General features: G+C 52.6%; 1 long non-coding RNA gene across 2 annotated transcripts in view; it reads right to left on the bottom strand.

Moving 5' to 3' along the window:
* The window catches only part of LOC111730445, a 260033-nt gene that overhangs the window by 158869 nt on the left and 94912 nt on the right, over window positions 1-6252 (bottom strand). The window lies entirely within an intron of this gene.

Raw genomic sequence — 6252 nt, 5'->3', positions numbered from 1 at the left:
AATAGCAGGTGGTGATAAAACAATCCCCTGAAAAATCTGTCGTCTTCCAAATCCCTCCAGGGTTTCCCTGATCAGCCATAAGTGGGCTTAATTTCAGGCAAGTGCCCAGACTTCCAAGTCCAGTTCAGATAGTGAAGGTTTACTGACCACCTATTACGTGCCAGGCTCTGCTCCTAATGCTTAAAAGGCACCATCAATAACGGCCATCAATATTAATGTAGCGCTGGCCAATATGCAAAGTGAATTAAGATTTACAAAGGGCTTTCTCATCCATCATGAACCTGAAGCTCGTTGGAGTTAAACAGCTCTTCTCAGTTACTGCCGGTAGGCCAGGCTGAAAACCGAAGCTCCACGCTCAGACCTCGAACCCTGAGCCCACTGTTCCACTGAATACACAAAGCTGTTAAGGGCAAGAATGACCGCCTCCCCACTCCCAAATGGAGTCGCCTCTTTGAATCCCGCTAGGACTTCCCATTCTTCAGGACGCTGTCTGGTCAGAGAGATGAAGAAATGAGCAACCTCGATGTGAAGACCAGTGTGTGATTATTGTACAAGGGAACCCTTGACCCTGGGCTGGGGGCAGCGCTAGGAAGGCAGGGGGTGCCAGCAGGGCAGGCCTCATGTCCCTGCTGTCTAGAACTCACCTTCGCCCTTTCTGGGACCCGGTATGCAATGTGTGGTCTGTTTCTTTGTCATACGCACACACGGAGCCTCTCCTGGGCATCTGAGCCTTGGCCAAGGACTGAGGACAGGGGAGATGAATGAACTTGGCCCACGCTTTCAAGCCACGTACAGTCCAGTGGGCGAAACAAGTAAACTGGAAATTATGAGGTCGTACCATATGAAACTGTCAACATTTCGCCATGTTTTACCTTCTAAAAAGACCGTTTCGTGTGGCTCAAACTTAGACCCGATGGTGTAATAATTTGCCATCCGGAAGGAAAGCTCGGGATGACGCGGGAGCCCCAGACCAGCGGCCACTACCAGGGGCATTCATGACTCCACTCCCGCTGCACACCCCCCATGCACGGCGGCAGCCACGGCCGAGAGCTGGGAAGCACAGTCGACGGTAGACACTAAGCTAACGGTCATTTACCGTGATTATAACTAACGTTAGTTGCGCGCCTACGACCTGTTACGCCCTCTCTCAAGCACTTGCTGTGAAGGAACCAATCCTTCTAGCCCCATGAAGTGGGTGCAGTTAATGCCCCCATTCTACAGATGGGGAAACTGAGGCGCGTGGTGAGCTGCGACGTGGCTCGAGGTCATGCGGTCAGTGCTACGGCAAAGCCAGCCTTCCGACGCGACATCGGGGCCTGGAGCTCGTGCTCCCATCTGCTCCGCAGAGCTTCTGCTCAGGACGCGTCTTTAGTTCCAAGGTCACCTAGGTGGCTGTTTTTCGTTTTTGTTTTTTTTTTTTATTAAAGCTGCGATCTCGTCCTCTGACATGGGGGATGTGGAGACGAGACAGCCACCGCGGAGGGAGCGAATTGTAAAGGCTGCTCACGTCGGAGGGAGACGTGTGTCCTCGCGAACCAAGTAGAGAATGTCCCCCCGAGAGGAGGATGGGCACGATAACGGGGTGGCGCCTAACGCCCCCAACAGGCGGCCTGGGTTGCAGCCTTACTTTTTATTTTTACAATGGGAAGAGCCAGAGAGGACAGAACGGTTTTGTGCGGAGACTTTGGACACGAGCCGAGCCGAGCCGCGTGGGGAGCTGAGCACCCAGGGCAGCCCCGAGCGAGAAAGGAGGCCACTCCTCACTCAGAGGGTGGCGCTTCCAGGGTGCTGGAGCCCAGGCTGTCACAGATGGAACCTTCTTCCCGTTCCGTTCCCCAGCCGGCCGCCGCGGCTACACTGGGGCTTTTCTAAGCATACCATTATGTTACCCACAAATAATAATAACGGTCACGCCTTTCTGAACAGCTACATCTCGTATTTGAGTTTCCTGCCTCCTCATTTTGGCTAAACCCTAGGTTTGGATTCTTTATTAGTAGCATTAGTATTTAATATTAGTAAAATTAGCTTACCAATGGTATTTTATTAAACTAAGGAAAATGATCGAAGTTTTGAGCAAACTCAGACTGACAGCTTCAGGAACGGAGGGGCAGGGGCCGAGGCATAAGAAGTCCCTACAGTAATTCAGCTGTTATATGATGACATCTAGATTTGGATGCTACACCAAACAAATAGTCATCAAGTGCCTACTATGTGTCTGGTACTGCGCTAGCGACTAAGTATGTGGCCCAAAATGAGACAGACACAGACCTCCCAGAGCTCCCGGTGTCAGGATGACCAAGGAGAGAGAAAGGACAGGGTGCATCTAAGAGGTATTTAGATGAAGAATGAGCTGGACACGGTCTTACGGGTGGGCAGCACAAAATTACTGCAATTCTCCGAGCCTGGCAAGGTAATTGATACTGACCAAGAAATTGACTGCATTTGTATTAGCTTCTGAAATCTATGACAATCTAGTCATCTGAAAAAAGCAGATGAGAGCGATGAAATTAGAATTTTTCATTTACGAGTGCTTTTGAGAAGGCGGATTCCGGAGAAATTAGCCGGTATTTTAATTTTCTGCTATCTCGCTCCGGATACCATTCGGGCCGCCTCTGATAACTAACATGTGCCTCTAAATGCTCTTCCAGTTTGCAAAGCTGCCCCCCGTGCATTGTCTCCTTCGGTCCCCACCACAACCTTGGGAGTCCGCAAAGCAATTTCACAGAGGTTATCACACTGGATTCTTGAATTCTCATGCCTCATTTCCCTGCAGTCCGCACAGCCGAGCCTGTCATGTTACAGTTCTGCAGACACAGCAAGCTTTCACACCTCCTTGACTTTGCACGTGCGGTTCCCTCTGCCCAAAAGGAGCCTATCCCATCCTCGTTCGACCAGGGAGTACCCTACTCATCCCAGGAAACCCTGGGCAGGCGGGGAAAGGCCTTTGTTCCCCGGGGCAGCACGGAAGGTTCAGGCATCTCCGAGTCGAGAGCACCCGGCCACAGTCCCCCTGTCAGGGGGAGCACAGCAGGCCAAGGGGCACAGCTCTGTCCTGCAGCTGACTCAGGTGCCACCGGAAGCAACGGTGCCCAGGCCTTCTGCCTTCGTACAGAGTGGAGCAGGTAACGCTTCGCGGCTGGACTGACGCGAGTTCAAATCCGGACTTTGTGACTTATCAGCTATGTAACCTTGGGCGAGCCTCTCACCCTAACTCTAAATTCCCTCCTCTGCGGAAAGCATCTGATAATACCCGCCTTCGACATAAGGGAAGCAGCAGTGACTATCAGAGCAAAACACGTATCCAGATCTCTATAATCAGAGATTGCTAAATGGGAGCTATTATTTTTACTATTAAGATGACTTCTCTCATGGCAGAAAAAGGTATACCATCCTTTTTCGCATTGTCACTATTCCTGCTACTACTGCTATGATTATTTACATTTTTCCTTACTTCTAAAGGGGGCAAAAAACAACAAAAAAAAACACTTGCTTCTCCTACTGACACTTTCCTTGTCGTCCCTTGGAAATGACCAGGGGAGGCGGTTCGTTGCATCAGGGGCGGGGGGACGGCAAAGCAGGGGAGGCACAGTCCTCACTGGCAGCTGGACCGGCGGGTTCACAAAGGATGGACAGAATGGACAGGAAGAGAGACTTGACCAGGCGAAGGCCCGGAGGCTGGACAGGCTGCGGCTTATTCGGGGAGCTTCAGGCCCAGTGGCTCCTCTTGGCTGGGACAGAGGGTAGGGAGGAGATAAACGGCATAGAGAGGGTGCAGAGGCCATGATTCCAGTGGTGCTTCCTGTCCAGCCCGCGCTCTTCTAAGCCCTTTCTGGCCAACGACGTATTTAGTCCTCATAGTCAGTCCCATTTTATAGAAGAGTAAATGGAGGCACCGACAAGTTAGGCAATTTGCCCAAGGTCACACAGCAAGCTCATGTCAGATCCGCATCCAATGCCCGTGCTCATGACCACGGTACCAGGAAGGCACTGCTTCTTTTTTCTCTGTGACATTCAGACAGGTGTCCCAAAGCCGGAAAAGAAACAGACCCCTCCAGAGACACGAGGAAGCAAGCAGAAGCCAGCTTGGGTGGCCTGGAAGCTTCTCTGTCTCTCTGTCTCTGTCTCTCTCTCTCTCTCTCTCTCTGCCCCCTCCCAGCGTGCAGAGGTGGATTTTTAGAAGTTCCTGAACATAAAACCATTTCCATATAATTATGCCTCCTTGACCTACATGTCATTTGGCTGTCGCATGGGCCGAAGGCACACAAAAACAATTTCTCCAATCAGACAAAATTGCTTCCCAAGGTCCCCAGGTGATCAGACATTGTCTTCTGGGCATGGCCTGTTCCCCGTCCAGCCATGTCCTCTGGCACAGGTGCTGGCCCTTGAGCCCCCCTCGTCTGCCGGGAGAATGCAGGTCCCATGATGGAACAGGACGTCCGCCAGGCCTCGGAGAGCCGGCCACCGGCACCGTGCATCGGAGAACTTTCCAGTGTTCTGGAACATCCAGATCCCACGGAACCTTCCCCCGCCACCCGAGGAGGGAAGCCGGTGCATCCTTCGAGAAGTGTCACCTCTCGGCATTTCGCTGGCTCTTGTCGAATTTTACACGTGAGCAAGGGACAATGCCCACTCCCCGTGTCTGAAAGCTTCAGTGAAGTGTGTAAAGGACCCTCTCTCTGCTCCTCACCCCCCACCCACCCTGTCTCCCATTGGGAGCCCCTGTTCCTGGTACAGAAATAATCAGCTGTCACTCAGTAAACCCTCTGAGGCTCAGAGCCCTGCGAAGACTCTCGGCCGCCTGAGGACAGAGAACCCACGCTGGGCCGCGCAGCCACCCGCCTGGTTAGAACCGGGTGCTGCGGCTTCTTTGCCTCTTCTCCTACCAGGCGCCCCTCCCAATTCTCTCTCCCCTCAGGGGCAGCCGATGACAGAAAAGAGCGAGGCCTGTGGGAAACTTGCTGAAGTTAAGGGCAGCGCCATGTGGAAATGCGGGCCCGGCTTGGCCTCCCCTTCTGATTTGCAAAGGAAGCTCAGATCATCAATTGGACATGAAATACTAGAACTTATAATTATGGCAACCGATTCAAAATAATCTTCAAGACACATGAGCGGCCCAGAATACACCCGTTCAGCCTCTGGCCTGTGACCTTGATTCTCTGCTGAACTCCTAGCTGTTCCGACGGCGTGCCTCCTGGCCTCTGCACATTCCGATCCCCGTCGTTGGCGGGCTTTGCTCCCAGTGCTTCCATATCACTGCATCCACGCCACTTCCTCCAAGAAGTCTTCCGTGATCCATCATCCTCTAAGTGCTCCCATATCTGTCCTCTGCTGTTTGGGGCCTTCCCTCTGGGTATCTATCTGGCTCTGCCAAGCTAGAAGCTCCAAGAGGGAAGACACGGGTTCTTCTGGCTTACCGTGACATGGCAGCTGGTAGCAAGGTGCCCGAACACGGTCGGGAGTCGACCGTGGTGGCAGAAGGAAGGGAAGGGGCACTGGCCTGAGTAGTCCTGGTGAAATACAAAATCCTCCTCACCCGAGTCTCTGGGTTGGGCTGGTGAACCACAAAAAATAACATCTGCTGAGCACTCCCTCTGTGCCAGGTCCTCCTCTGAGTACTTGCGTTAATGCCTACGAGAACCTATAACCCCATTTTACGGATGAGGAACGTTACGGCGTGGAGTGTTTAAGAAAATTCGCCAGGATCGCAGAGCTAGAAATGGATAAACTTCGGATTCAACCGCACAAAGTCTGGTCTCAGCATTGGCACTTCTCACCTCTCTGCTTTTCAACAGAGAAACGAACAGTATTTTTGAGGACCTACTATGTGCCAGGCATGGTACTAATGTGGTACTAATGCTTTTCTGTGTTAAGTTACTCGGGCTTCGTAACAAGCCCTCTGGGAGGGTGGCATCGTCCCCACTGCACAGATGAGGCAAGTGAGTTAAGTGTTGTGCCCGGGCAAGTATGTGGGGAATTGAAAGTCGGATTCACCGGCCACGCACGGTAGGAGTGACAGGAAGGAGTGTGCACGAGGCTACAGAGAGACTCTGGGTTTAGAGAGACGAGAACAGCGGATAAGATCAGTCACTACGCGTCTAATGAACACCACGAACGGGCAGCAAGCCGACGAGTCCCGCAGAGAGGGCCTCGATGAACCCGCCCGTCCGTTCATCCGCCAATCCATCCATCAGCCCGTCCGTCCGTCCGTCCGTCCGTCCATTCATCTGTCATTCTTATCCCACCAACACCGAC

The sequence above is a fragment of the Pteropus vampyrus genome, unplaced genomic scaffold, assembly GCF_000151845.1.
Source record: "Pteropus vampyrus isolate Shadow unplaced genomic scaffold, Pvam_2.0 Scaffold314, whole genome shotgun sequence".
NCBI classification, from domain to species: Eukaryota; Metazoa; Chordata; class Mammalia; order Chiroptera; family Pteropodidae; genus Pteropus; species Pteropus vampyrus.
Note: the sequence above shows the minus strand (reverse complement) of the source record. Positions and strands in the feature narration are given on the sequence as shown.